The following is a 14,529-nucleotide window of genomic DNA, read 5'->3' as shown; positions in this document are numbered from 1 at the left end:
CTGTTGTTTAGTGCTGATAAATAGCCTACATTTAGGCCTCCAACACATACATACGTGCAAATGCTTCTGCTTATTTTACAGTAGCTGCCCTTTGATAAGTTGATTGTAATTGTAGTCTTGGACTCAAAGTAAGAAATTGTAGTAAAATATGTAAATATCTTTCAAGAGTAATGAGTTGGTGGTCAACGTCGTGTGGTGAACTCAATCTTGAGGGCTTTGGCTCCATCTAGTGGCTTTCTCCGGAAACGCATTTTTCTTAATGCGTAATGTCACGCTAACCCTTCAAGCAATGATCCCCTGTATGTTAACTTATCTATAAGGACATTCCATAGAGTATTGTTTTTATACACAGCTATTTATAAACACTATAACCGAACCCCACTTTTAACCTAAAGATAAAAAAGATTTTTCGCATTTTTACAAATTGAAAAAGCTTTATTTAGTAGATTCTTACAGTGTTTACGAGTACACCATCAAACGGAGGCGTGGCCCCAAAATATAGGGATGCCTAATGGTGCCAAACATTTTAAAAACTGTAAATGATTAATTTGTATTAGTATTGAATGTGATACTTACAGGTTTTGTGCATATGTGACTGCTGTTTGCTCATCTTAAACATTCGGAGATGCTGTTTTGTCGCAGCTGGCTGGTGTATCAAAGCATATCTGTATGTGTGCTTTGACTGACACTTGATGGTCATGAAAGGTTCTCGTGACTATAGCTCCATCTAGAGGTCATGACAAAAAACAACTCAATTAACAAAGAATATAAGTGCAAAATACAAAGGTTATGAAAACGCTTTAATGACTGGGTGACTCTGTTTTTCATCCACTTGCGTAACATGTATTAAAAAAATTGAATAGTAAAATATTTATAAATAGCATGTGCCTTATGTTATTATTATAGTTGTTTTATAGCAGAACCAGGTTTTAGTCTACTACAAAAAATATTATTTGTCATGAGGACTTTAGGCTTAAGTGCTGAATGCAAGGTGCTTGACATGCATTTATAAATGATCCCACTATCTACTGTGTACTTAGTGGCATGCAGAACGACATTACATGTGAGATACTGTAGTGTTTTTATTCTGAACACTAGGGGGAAACAGCACTCCGTGGGAAAAAATGTGAGCTTTCCAAACTTTCTTTCTTTCTTTCATTCTCTCATTCAATCTACCCGTCTCCATCCATCTTGGGAGAAGAAGTTCAGGACATTAAACATAAATGTCACTTGTTTCTTCAGGCACATACTGTGTGTGTTTTAGGGGTCAAGAGACTATGAATCCGAGTGAGCATTCACTTTTCTTTTACAAACACACAATTTAAGTTTCTCTTACACCTTCTGTAAAAAAGAATCAATGCTTCAGACGTGAAAGTAAAATGGACAGGTTACACAGCCAACATGAGGTCAAAGATCCTGTCACAGAAACAAGCCAGGTCAAAACTGGCCCTGTTGGAAAAAACATGGGTTATGCTGGGTTAGGTATATTTTGATGCTGGGCTACGTTCAGCCCCGACAAAGCGTTGCACAAACAAATTTTAAACGGAAACGGTTGTACGGTTGAACACCCTGTTGTGATGACACAAGAGTTGAACTATGGCAGCTGAGAAGGCCATTCTTTGTGCTCTTTTTGAAGAATATTCCAGGAAATGTGTTGGAAACCGTAGCAAAACGTTGTGCACCGGTTTGAGCTTGAACGTGCCCCTTGTTTGCTGATTTGTGCTGGTCTAAGATGGTCAATTGCTGGTTTCAATTCCTTAGCTGGTCGTGACCAGCTTAAACCAGTACATGACCAGCTTAAACCAGCATGTGACCAGCATAAAACCAGCATCAAAACATACCCAACATATTCTGTTATTTTCAACAGGGGGTCAGCCGGGGTTATATCCTTTATAAAATGGAATAATATAGATTTATTTTCGATTGATGTCTTGATATAAATGTGACTTTTAAATGTCCGCATGTGCCTATATTTCCATTCAGCATTTCTTATTTTGATGCATATAAAACACATCATGTAAACATTAAACTCATGTTCGAACACTAAATCATTGCTCTAATTTTCAACCTATTTTTTCCATCTCAAATTCTCTCTCATTTTCATCCTGAAAAACGCTTTCTAAAATTACAGGCCATGCATTTGCTGTTAAGACCAAAACAATTATGAAAAGTCTAAAGAATCGACTAATTAAAAGGCAATTTTGTCTCATCAGATCACAACCGCTCCCCCTTCCCCAAACATCTCCTCTCCTGCGCCTGTCTGCAGTTGGGGTGGCCCATCAAAGCCTGACATTTAAATGGGCCGATGTTGAACACATGCGGGATGATGGGACCGAATCAGATGGAGCTCCCCGCTGAGATGATTAACGTGCGGCTACTCGGCTTCAGTGCGTTCTCTCAATCGTCTTCATTTACATGTGCTGGCTGCTGTCATTAGTCTTATGCAAAGGGGCGGATGATTCTGGGTCTGGCTCACCTGCAACATCAAAGACACGAGGACGACGCTTCCCTGCACAGACATAATGTAAATATGTGTTTATAAAGGCATGTATATTGTATGAAGATTCTCTATTTATTTTGTTTAGAAAGCATTGAGATTCATTCGCTTTTCGGATTGTGTACTGTTGAATTTCATGTGTCTCCTACAAAGGTTCGGAAGAGATCTTGTTTAAGAAGTTAAAAGTGGTAATAAGCCTTACATGTAAGCCTATAAAATGATGAAGTACATAAAATGATTTGTCATTTACTAGTCTAATTTGCACTTGTTTTTTGTCTTGAAATATTACGTGAGACTCTTTTTACTGTGAAACACAAAAGAAGATATTTTGAGATGTGTCAGTGGTTTTGTGTTCAAACAATGGAAGTCAATGGGGTTCAATGTTGTTTGGTTTCCAGCATTCTTCTTTTTTGTGTTCTGCACAAGAAAGTCTGTCATACAGGAATGAAATGACACGAGAGTGAGTAAATGATGAACATTTGAGTTAACTATCCCAGTTCACGAATCTACATTCATCTTGTTCACTATCGCAGCAGAAAAAAATGCAACGGTCATTTGCTGTTTTTTGTGCCATCAACGTCCAGTATGGTGTCCCTGTTTGACTCTTCAAATGTAGCATGCACATGTGTGTCCTCTTCAATACCCCCGGCTGGTATACCTCCTCAGCAAACAGATGACTTTGCCACACTATGGCAATCCACCTTCTGCAACCCCTCACTGGCCATCACACTCCAGGACACACTCCCCTGAGTCTGCGGTCGCAGCTGTTGTAGATGCCCCACAGTGACCACTACACGCAAATCCTCACATATACACGCATACACACGCAAGGTCGGGTCAATGTGGACATGCCTGCCTTTTCTGTCAGTGCATGGTGATGTTTCCCACGATGCTTTGAGACGGCTGAGGATCTGTCTCTTGTCCGTGTTCAGTCTAGCACAAACATCACAATGCAGTAAAGCCTTTATTTTGCTTCTTTAAAGGTCCAGTGTGTCTTTGGAGGATCTATTGGCGGAAATTGAATTTAATGTACAGACTGTAACTATGTCTTTAGAGGTATATAAAGACCTCACATAATGAAGCGTTATGTTTTATTACCTAAGAATGAGCTATTTCTATCTACACACACCGTCGGACCCCTTACAATTCATCATGTTGTTTCAACAATATCCCTAAACGGACAAACTGCTCTACAGAGCAATCGTATTTTGTGAATACGTTATCTCCTTTGGCAAAGAAGCGAAAAACGTACCTTTTGAAAAACGTATCATTTTCTTTTGCATAAATGAGTTTGTCATTTTCTCCCACAAACGTCAAACACAGAGCCTCCGATCCGTGTTTGTGTGTGTGATCTCTCTTTCACGTGTAAAAACTCCCGTCTGTTCGAATTACTTTTGCCACCTCCGTCCTACTGTAGCTAATTACTGTACAAACAGCCTACAGGTCTCACACACACATCCAGACACACGCTTTCGCGAATGGATACACGGCACACAGGTCTGTGCAAATATCATGCGACAGGTCTGTGGGTCCCATCACCTGAGGTCAAAGAGGCCGCAGACCTGCCGCTTGGCTGGACACCACCGGAGAAGTACAAATCGGTAACAGATTGTTCCTGACACAAGTTATACAGCAACCTGACAGGACAAACAGGGCCCCGGCTGCTGGGGGACCGCCACCACTGCGCATCATGGGTGACAAGCCTGGTGTGAACCAAAGATTTGAGGAAGCAGCCGCACGATGTGGGAAGAGTAATGGACGGAAGTGATGGATGGATGAGTGCATATTGAGAGGAATGGATGAACGGGGGGGGTGTCAAAATGTTTCAGGGCTATTTTGACAGGTTTGAAATGCCACAGCTGCAGAAATGTTCAGCAAACCACAAGCATGTTGGGAAATCGTAATAAGACGGGGGTGGGGTGTGATGTTGGAGTTCAAGTTTCAATACAATATCTTAAAAAGCATGTGTATATTGTCTTCATCAAATGAAATGGTAAAAAAGAGTAAATAAGAAAAGCATTGAAAGTCAAGGTCACCATCTGTACGAAAGACAAATCACAGATGAGATCTCTTTATCATCTTTGGAAATCAAATGGAGACTTCGGCTTGAGTCTCAAATAATTCTCCTGAAAAAAGACCCAGAATCCTCACAGATGTGTCACTTAAAGTTCAGGAGAGATCTCAGGAATATCAAGAATAATCTACATTAATTTTACACCTCCCTACCTTTAATGTAATTTCTTATTTTTTAAGTTGATGTTTAAATACATCAAGAATTAGCAATCGCATTTCAAAGTGAATGAAAATTACGAGAGGATGTATTTCTTAGTTTATCGCGACAGTTTCAAACATTCGCCTCTCTACAAATTCAAAATCATTTTTCTGTCAGTTTAATATAATCACCACATGAGTAAGAAACCTTGTCAGAAATGAGTTATAATTAACCAGGCCATGATGGTGGGCATTACCCACTGGTGGTGGGGTGACACGTTAAACCCTGCCTGCCTTTGTGGGCACCGGGATGAGGGCATCTCGCTAATGGAGGTCATAGGGTCTCCAAAGCAACAGAAGTCACGGCAGACACAAGCTCCTGTTGTTTACCTAGAGTCTGAGCTCAGCTCTTGAGAGCTTAATGCAACGCTAATGTGGTACTGCAGGCAAGTTAATTACAGTGCACACGAAACAAAATGTCACTAGAAAGTTTTTTTAGTTCCTCGCTCTCTTTCTCCCCTTGAATCTGACATGGTCAACACAACACCCACCAGAACGAAGGGTCTTTGAAAGCGAAGTTAATGAAAAACGAATTAGAGCCAGATAATTCAAAGACATGACTCAAACTGTTTTATAGAGCTGTTTTAGGCAAAGTGCAGCATACGTGTTGGGGATTAAACGTTTTCGGTTTCTTGTTCCTGGTACAACAATAAAATTAAATTAAATTGCTGCAATTTAAAAGGAATGAAATGTTTTGTGTCCCCCGTTACAGGTGTGCTGTAATTTCGCGCCAATTTGCGTGCTTCCGCTGGCGGCTCTTTTGTTCGAACAAGGACAAATTAACGCTTAAAGTAGATGACAAAACGTAATTTTACGATTTAGATAAGAAAGGCCATTTCAGAGAGGTGTTCATTTCCCAAACAGTATTTACCTGTGCTGTTATCAAAGTTTAAAAGCTTCACTAGATCTTAAGGGATGCGAGTCCAAGTCTTTATCCCCAAAGTTGTGATGACAAAGTAAGAAACAAAATGAATGTGAGCTGAAAATAAATCTCGGAGGGACAGTTTAATGACGACTAATAATTAGCTTGACGGCTCTATTATTTCCAATAGCTAATATGAAAACTATGCCATAATGATAATAATGTTGCTGTTGCTGTTAATGCACGAACTAGCCAAACGTTTAAAAAAGTAATAAGAAACACAGTTTGAGGTCATAAATGTGACTGATCAATTTCTGTAATACAATCTTTTTTAATCTCTTGTCCTGAAGGTAAATTGTTAGGACCATGATGAAATAGTGTGAAGGGGTTAGAAACGGTCTCACTTTAAATATTCATTCAAGAATTAAGCATTCACACATGGGCCTGCTATAACCATGTCCATCAATGGAAAATATCAAGAATCGTTTTGATTTCTTAATAATCTTCCCAGATAGCACAGGTAGCCTACATCTGTAAGATGTCTGCTAAAGATCTGGAAAACATCTGCTGTGTAAAACATCTGATAAACGTCTTGTAAAATACAATTGACATACATTGTAAATAATACATTTCTAAATGTCTATGTGACATCTGACAGGAGACATCTCAGATACGTCTTGCAGATGAGCAAACTGAAGAAATATGTCTGGCAGATATAAAAATATAACACTTATAGAATGGTGGCAGGAAATAATTGATTTAATATTGAATCAATAACTAATGTTGAGAATAACCAATATTGGCTAACATTGATTTAACATTCAATCTATTATCCTTGCTATCTGCGAAAATCGATGATGTATATACTGTATATATGTTCAAAAGCCACAAATATATGGCTGTGGTCAGTGGAAGTCCAGGTTATTTTGAAGAAAGAAAACTTTTCGTCTGAATGCATACACGCGCTTCCTGAGAGACATTACATGAGATGTGTTCACGTTAATGATTGAAGTCAGTAGATAGGCTAATTTCAGAAGCTTTCCAGAAAGTCAATTATGTCTCTCTGCCCCTCCCGCTTACCACATCAACCCCCGTAAGCTTCATCTATTACCTTTACAGACTTTTGACAGAAATACCATTAAAAAAAGACACCCACATTACTTAAAAGAAAGAGCATCACACAGTCGGCTGATGAAAATTAAGCAGTGCACGCACTCGTGCGCATTCGAAATGGAGCTAGACCACTGTGACAGGAAATGCGCATCAAATGCGTCGCTGCAGTGCCTAATAGCCATAGCAGTAGATTGCGAATGAGGGGCAGAACGCTATCAACCATCACGGGAGCACATCTCCGTCGTTGTCTCTCGCCCCTCCCTCTCGAGCTAGGAGTGTGTGTGTGCCACTCAGACGGGCGAGAGTGTAGACCTCCAGCTGGGCCACATTTAGGAAATGCCACTGAGCATGGGCGGCTTGCTTGACTAGGCGCAGTCTCACTGAGCCATGCACCATTGGGGATAGTGTGAGAAAGGGTGCAGGCAGAACATGCCCCTTATAGAGAAGGGACAGCTTGCGTTCAGACACACTACTTGCACGGACACACATACATAAGTGCAAACAAATACACGGATGCGAGCATCCACAGTGTTTGAATCTAATTGAATTGAATTGTATCTATTGACGGATATGCACTAATATACACAACTATGTCTTCAGAGGGGAATAAAAACTTTACATAATGAAGCGTTATGTTTTTATAACTTTAGGATGAGCTATTTCTAACTATATACATTGCGGGTAACCACATTGAATTTGCCTTGTTGTTTCTAGCTCTAAACGGACAAACTGCTCTACATTTCATAAATATATCTCATTTGGCAAAGAAGTGAAACGTGACGATATTTTTTTACTGTGTTGGCCACCGTAGCTTCGAAAAGAAGGGGTGCACAATTTGCAACCTCACCGCTTATGCCACTATATTTTTGGTTAAACTGTGACATTAACACTCTAAAAGTTTGTTGCTCCAATGACTTAGTTCTCATGTTGCCTAGAAAAAAAACAAGAAATCTCCATTTTGATATTTCTTTCCTATCGGCACACACAAAACTGCCATGAATCCACCACCCACCTTGTGGCACGAATGTTTGCTTTGATGATTTGCCCACTCGTGTAGAAAATGGATCAATTGAGTGAATGGGTTGAAGTTCAACTGTGTGTCAGTATACAGATCTCAGCATAGAGTACATGCCTGTTATTTTCATCGTCTGACTGTTGACATCTCAATCCAACTCTGAAATGCTGATGTCTACATAACGTCAGACATGGCCTGTACACTCATCACTTGACTGTCGTTGGCAAACACATGGTGGTTATAGGGATTGTAGGGACTCCAGGCTGGTACAAATGCTAGATCCTAATTAGCTTAGCACAACGTAACCTTTGGTAATGTGTCATGATTCCGCCATCATGTCATGTTTATTCTTGGTCTTGTAGCGGAGTCATGGCATAGCCTTAGGTTTTGTGTGAGAAAGGCATGGCTTTGTTTTGATTCTGACTTGCCATGTGCTTTCTCGTGTCTCGTCAGTGTTTCCCGCCCTTTTGTCTCGTTAACCTTCCCTGAGTGTTTCAGTACCCACACCTGCCCATTGTTATCTCCTTTGTTAGTCTCCCTATAAGATGCCCTCTTGTCTATTGTCTTGTGCTCGTTCGTTATACTTGTATGCTGTTCATGTTTCCCGCACCGTATGTAAAGTTCTTTGGTCTTGTCATGTTCTGGTCTGCGTAATGTTATATTACCTAGTGTTTGGTTATTTTTGCCCCCCATGTGGGAAGTGATTGTTTTCAGTTTTGTATTCTAGTTTATTTAGTGTTTGTCCCCATTGTGGGTGTTTGTTTTGTCATTTATTATAAAAATTCTTGTTATCCCCGTGTCTGCCTGCACTTGGGTTCTCTCCTGTCCTAATTCATGACAGTAATGCCTTGATACTGGCATGCAATTCACAGACAAAGCGCAGAGGGCACAACCCGGGCGGTGAAGTGCAATGGGTACTTTTGCAAAACACCCATGCACATATATTGCATGATATATTTTTTAATGAATATGATAAGAAATGTTTGCGATCTTATCTTAGTTGATGTTGAAGTTTTTTTCAGGAGACAAATACAAGAAGCAAGTCTCTGTTAAATCTTTAATTTAATTGCTGCCTATAGGACAAACAATACTGACTGATTCTTTTCTATGGATGGTTATGCACTCAAACCAGTTCACCCGATAAAAATGTTGAAATTGAAGACGTTAACATCAGTGAAACATCATAGTTAATATTGTCTTTGCCCAGTGCATTGTGAGACAGTGTTAAATTGTCTGTCACTAAGACCTACATCTGTATTGAGAATGTTTAGTCCGAAGCAGAATGAGCCGCTCTCCCAAGAGCCTGAAGGTTACAAAGACAAACTCTTTCAACTTTATTTTTCTTGTTTTGAATGGAGTGCAGACAGACAATACAACAGGGTGAATTTCAGTGCTGCAGTGAGAGAATGCAAAGCCGTTTGTGGCAGGAAAGAAGGACACCCATTGGCAGAAACCAGCTATTGGCAGAAAAGCAGTTAACCAACCCGATGTCAAAACAACCAAACCTGATAGAGACTACGACAGTTGTTACCTTGAAATGTGATGAGAATGTTGCGAGTACATCAATTTGACGTTAAAATTGTTTTCCCTCTCAGTAAAAATTGTAACAAAACAAACTGTGTATAGTAAAGATAAACTGAGATCTATACTATATATAACTATACATCTATAGATGTCTGCATGTACTAACAGTTTCAAACGTTTCAAATGCATTTACTTGAACACAAACCTGACACGTAACATGAGCCTTCTGACTATTGCCTGACTAGTACTTATGCACTTGCAACAACTAATGAAAAATAGATGTAGGACAGTTTTCTTTATGTTTAGTTTCTGGCCGATAGTTAACTGCTTGTTGTATAACTAACAAAGTTAGCTAGCATACCCTATGCGTTCAAAGGTTAACGCTATGTGAAAAATAATCTCCCCAGTTTCTGATTTGGGCATATGTGAGATTTTTTAGACACAAACAAAGACAGTCGTTTTTTTATCTTAAGTGTTATCAAGTGAAACGCAAGCATTTTTTATGTCAGTGTTTTTGTTCGCAATGGCAGCAGGTTTGTGTTAAAATATCAAATTGGAGACTGTATTCCGTCGATTTTGGCACTAAACAACACAACAAGATGCTATTTTAAACTTATGTAGCCTAATCGGTGCTACTTTGTATTGGCCGCCTCCAGTATTCCTTTTGTTTTGCCTCCAGCTAGCGCCGTGATCGTGTCACCGGCAGTAAAGGGGTGTCATGATCCTGCCTCACCTTGTCATGCTTTTCTGGTTTTGGATCAGAAAAGGGCAGGATCATGACAGTGCTGCGTGTTTTGTGTGGAAGCACGTGGCCATTGTTTGTTATGATGGCCATGTGCTTTCCTGTCTTGTCTTGACCCCGCCCCCTCGTTTCCTTGTCTATCTTCCCACCTGTTATTATCCCCTCCACCTGCCTATTTTTATTATCCCTTGTTAGTTGAAGTAAAATATTATTTCAAGAGATTTAACTAGACGACTAGACGAAAAAGTGTTCCATATTTGTGAAAACTGCCACTATTACAATTTACAACCAGAACAAACGCTGGTCATCTGACCTGACCATGTCAGAGTTTAATGAACTATTGAGCTCCGACATGACCCTGAACTAGTAACTAAGTACTGAGGACTGTCTGAGGGATAAGCAGCACCCCCAGGGTCACAGGCCTGTCGCCCATCCTGTGGTAAGATCAGGGGGTTGTCACGGCAACTCCAACTGCCAGCCCTGGGACAAGATAGGTCACCCCATTGGTTCTCTCACATACTAAAAAGATAAAATAATTTGCGTGATTACATTCTTCTGAATAACATTGAAAATTAGCGTAGAGATGATGATGAGGGAAGGAAAGGGCAGCAGAGAGCGATGGGGTAATAAAGAGGCATCGAGTGGCGAGAGGAAGTGAGGGTCGGCCCCTGAGCAGTGCAGCTGCCCAGCAGGCATTGAGAAAACAACAGCAGGGCCCTGCACAGCTGTGCTCGGAGTGGAGCCTGTCACTAGCGCTTAGGCTGACAACCACTCGCCGTTCGTTGGGGCCCCCTCACAGGTCAGTGGGTGACAGGAGGGGCCGTCATGCTCGACTGAACAGCCTCCCGCCCCGACAAACATACACACGGTCGCGCTCGGCCATCGACATACTGGGAAAAGGTGTTTCGCCGTCATCTGATTGGCTCGTAGAGGCGGCTTCAATTGCTGCGCTCCCCAGGTTACAAATCCATGTTTCTAATTAAGTGCTACTGTCACACGAAGTCTAATGAAGATGTGCCCTTTTCAAATGAGGCTGTGCGGTGTTAGGGAGGTGATCATGGTTCACATTAATGAACCTGTGATGTGCATGAGCGAATCATGTGTCAGTCTTAGTTCAAAGTAGCCAGGCAATAATGTAATTACTTGCATGAATTACAGAAAAAGCACTGAGAAACTTTTCTGCAACAATTACGTATTGAATATGGCAGTTTAGAGGACCTCTACCCCGTCCAAATGAATATATCCCGCCAGAGTTAGGCCTAATATAGTTTTATGAATATGTTGATTTCTATACCATTTCTATATTTTTTGTTTAATGTCAATTTTAGCAATCATAATATTTGCTTTTGTCATTTCTTCGCTCTAGAATTATAATGTTCTATCTAACATTTCTGTCAAAATATGTTATTCGCATATTCTGAGACAACTTATTAACATTAACATTTTGGGGCTTTTTTGTTAACAAATCTACAAAGTCAAATAGAATGCAAAAACTTCAAAACATGATATCCCAGAATGCATATAGAATACATTAATTTAATGTGCTGCTATATTAGTTATGTTTATTTTTATTCCACTTTTGATTTAGAGATCATTTGTTCTAGATATGAATTTTAGTGCCTGACCTTAAACTAGACAAAAATATGAAATAATGCTTATAAATGAAAACTGAAGTTTTTCAAATAATATTTAGGCCAATATTTAATTTGATTTCAATTATTCAATTATTTCAATGAACTGTTTTAATAGTTGAAGTTAACTATAAAATCTTGTTCCTGGCATTTTTTTTTAAAGTATTTCATGCAAATGCTCTATGATGCAAAATATCCTATGAATTTCAAAATAAGATCATGACAAATTCATCTGATAAAGAGATCTGTATTTTTAAGATGTGATGTTCGGACTGAACATCATTACGGTTTCAGCATCAGCAATGTTATGTGTCAAATATTTATGCTTGTTTATTATGGGTGTATTGTTTCTCTGTTTAGCATCAACGGTCCCTGTAACGGTGCCAAGTGGGGCATGAAGTCACAAATAAGCAATCCAATACAATGCACTTGGCTTCAAATGCAGAAGGGGACATGGCTGGCCTAATCCCGCTCTCATTAGAAACTCCAGCGATGGGAAATGAGCCTGGGGAAGGTTACACACCTATTAAACATGGTGGAAGCATTGTTCTGTGCTTTTAACACATCTGGGGCCATGCACAGTGATGAAGAGCCACTTGTTGATGCCGTTTGTTGTGATCGAACATACTACCATTATGAAATACGAGAGGCAAATGTGACATTGTTAAATTGCATTAAGTCAAATGATTGCAAGCCAACACCACGCACCACATGATGCATTGCAGTGGTTGTTTTGGACTAACACATTTGTCTTTGTATGTGGGTATTTGATCCTACTACATACCCCCTTTCTCCAAGGTTGAATGACAATGAAATATTACTTGGCGTCAAATTTGAATACTTATGATAATAACGTTCCTTTATGCGAGTCCAATTTAAGCAAAATGCTCACACATTTGGCTGGACATGAAGGGTAACAGACCGGATCATATTTTCTATGAATATGAAAACTTTGAAAATGCTTTGAATATTTTACGTTCAGTGATTACACAAGCGCCTTCATCTTCAAAGTGACTGTTGCAATGTTGTGTCTTTTGTTTTTTATTGTAGTGTGCTAATACCAAAATCTAACAATAAGGGGAACAACTTTGATGTCTCTATATAGGCAATATACTCTTCTAATGAACATGTTTGACTACTTTAGTCATTTCCGTGAGTACAGATCGCAATGCTACGGCATGTAATGATATTCGAAAGAATTGTGTGCTTGTAATTTAAAAGCAACGGTTTGGGCCTTTTTCTATTCCAACATGACAATGCCCCGAGACAAGGTTAAAAAAATAAATGATTGATTCAGTCTAGTTTGGAAGAACTTGACTGGTCTGCATAAAGCCCAGACCTGAACCCAGCTGAACACCTCTGGCACTGTAAGGTCACGGGTTGGTAGCTGGTGCCTGTGGGGTAAATAACAAAGGCAAAAGATGCATCAGAACATAATAGCATTCACACATACGTAACTAAAAGTTTTTAAAGGTTACGTTTTTTTGCATTATTGCATTTTTGCAAGGTTGCATTATTGTATGTCCAATATTAGCAAAATGAGGTAAAACTATTTGAGCTGTTTCCAAATTACATCTATATCGTATTCCCTTACTTTTGACGTTATTATATAGTTATTTCAAATTTTTTCTTGTTATTTATCTTCTTGTATTCTTCTTACCATTTCATCAAACTCAGCCATCAGTGGTTAGTTCAAGTTTATATAGTATTCCCAAAATATGGACTACATTGTATCAACAAGGCGGTGCACCTAAATGCAAAAACTCAACACAAACCGTCTCAGCCCCCATTACTGACATCATTCCCCTCATTAGATAATTTAAGAGCATGATGCCTTTCCAAGCCTTCGAGTTCATCTGAACGGATTAGATTATTCAACAGTGATCCTGCGACTGAAATGGTGTCATCGACCGTGATTATGGTTTAGAGAAGACTCCCGTCTCCGGATCTCCAGCCCTGGAGGGAAGGCAGCGAGGGGGAAGATTGTTGCGCTTGACACGTATTAGAGTAAAGCTAAGCAAATCAGCAAAGCTCAGAGCAAACCTGTGCTATCTGTTATGAATCAGATTCTGACTCACACACTTCATTAATTTCACACTCCTTTCACCCTAAATAACTCCATTTGCTTTACTTGTGTTTGGGGTATTGAGCTGTGAGGGTCCTGTTGGGTAAGTATTCATCTTAAAGCCTGTTCCTTCAGGCAAGCTCATGGGAAGATTTGTGAGTCATGAAGCATAATGAGACAAATGCAATTTAAATGATCTGCAGAGATAGATCATGCTTTTCTAAACAGCGTAATGCTGGAACATCAGGGTGAAATCCAGATGAGACTGAATTAAATCCAGCTAAACGTGGATTTGAATACAGACAGAGGACAAAGCTTGACTCGTTGATCCTGGCTAGGTCCGTTGAACTGGAATTCTCCTGAAATTTGGACAAACAAACAAACTTTCACAGAATGCAGATATTGTTTAGACAAAGTGTTGTTGAAAATGCTTCATTTTTGCCAGAGGGGGTCAGTGCTTAAATACATTTATTCTCATTTATAATTTAAGTATCTGTACTTAATCAGAATGTTTTTTCTTTAAAAAATACTTCACTATAAAACATTATACAGAATACTGTATATTATACTTTTTTCCGCACTAGATAAGTAAATCTTTGAACAAAAGCATTAGATTGTTAATGAATTTTACAGAATTTTATCAGATGATTTATTAATTGAGTCATTCAATGAGTCCTGTGTTGATTCAGACGTCTGATTCTTGTGTGTGTGAATGTGTTTTAAGGTAAATGATTCATTTGAAATAAGATGGTCGTTTGCTCTTTATCTGGTTTTGTTTCTTGTGACTTTGTGCGACCCACCTTTTATCA

The sequence above is a fragment of the Barbatula barbatula genome (assembly GCF_947034865.1).
Source record: "Barbatula barbatula genome assembly, chromosome: 25".
Classification (NCBI taxonomy): domain Eukaryota; kingdom Metazoa; phylum Chordata; class Actinopteri; order Cypriniformes; family Nemacheilidae; genus Barbatula; species Barbatula barbatula.
This window is presented reverse-complemented; position numbering follows the sequence as displayed.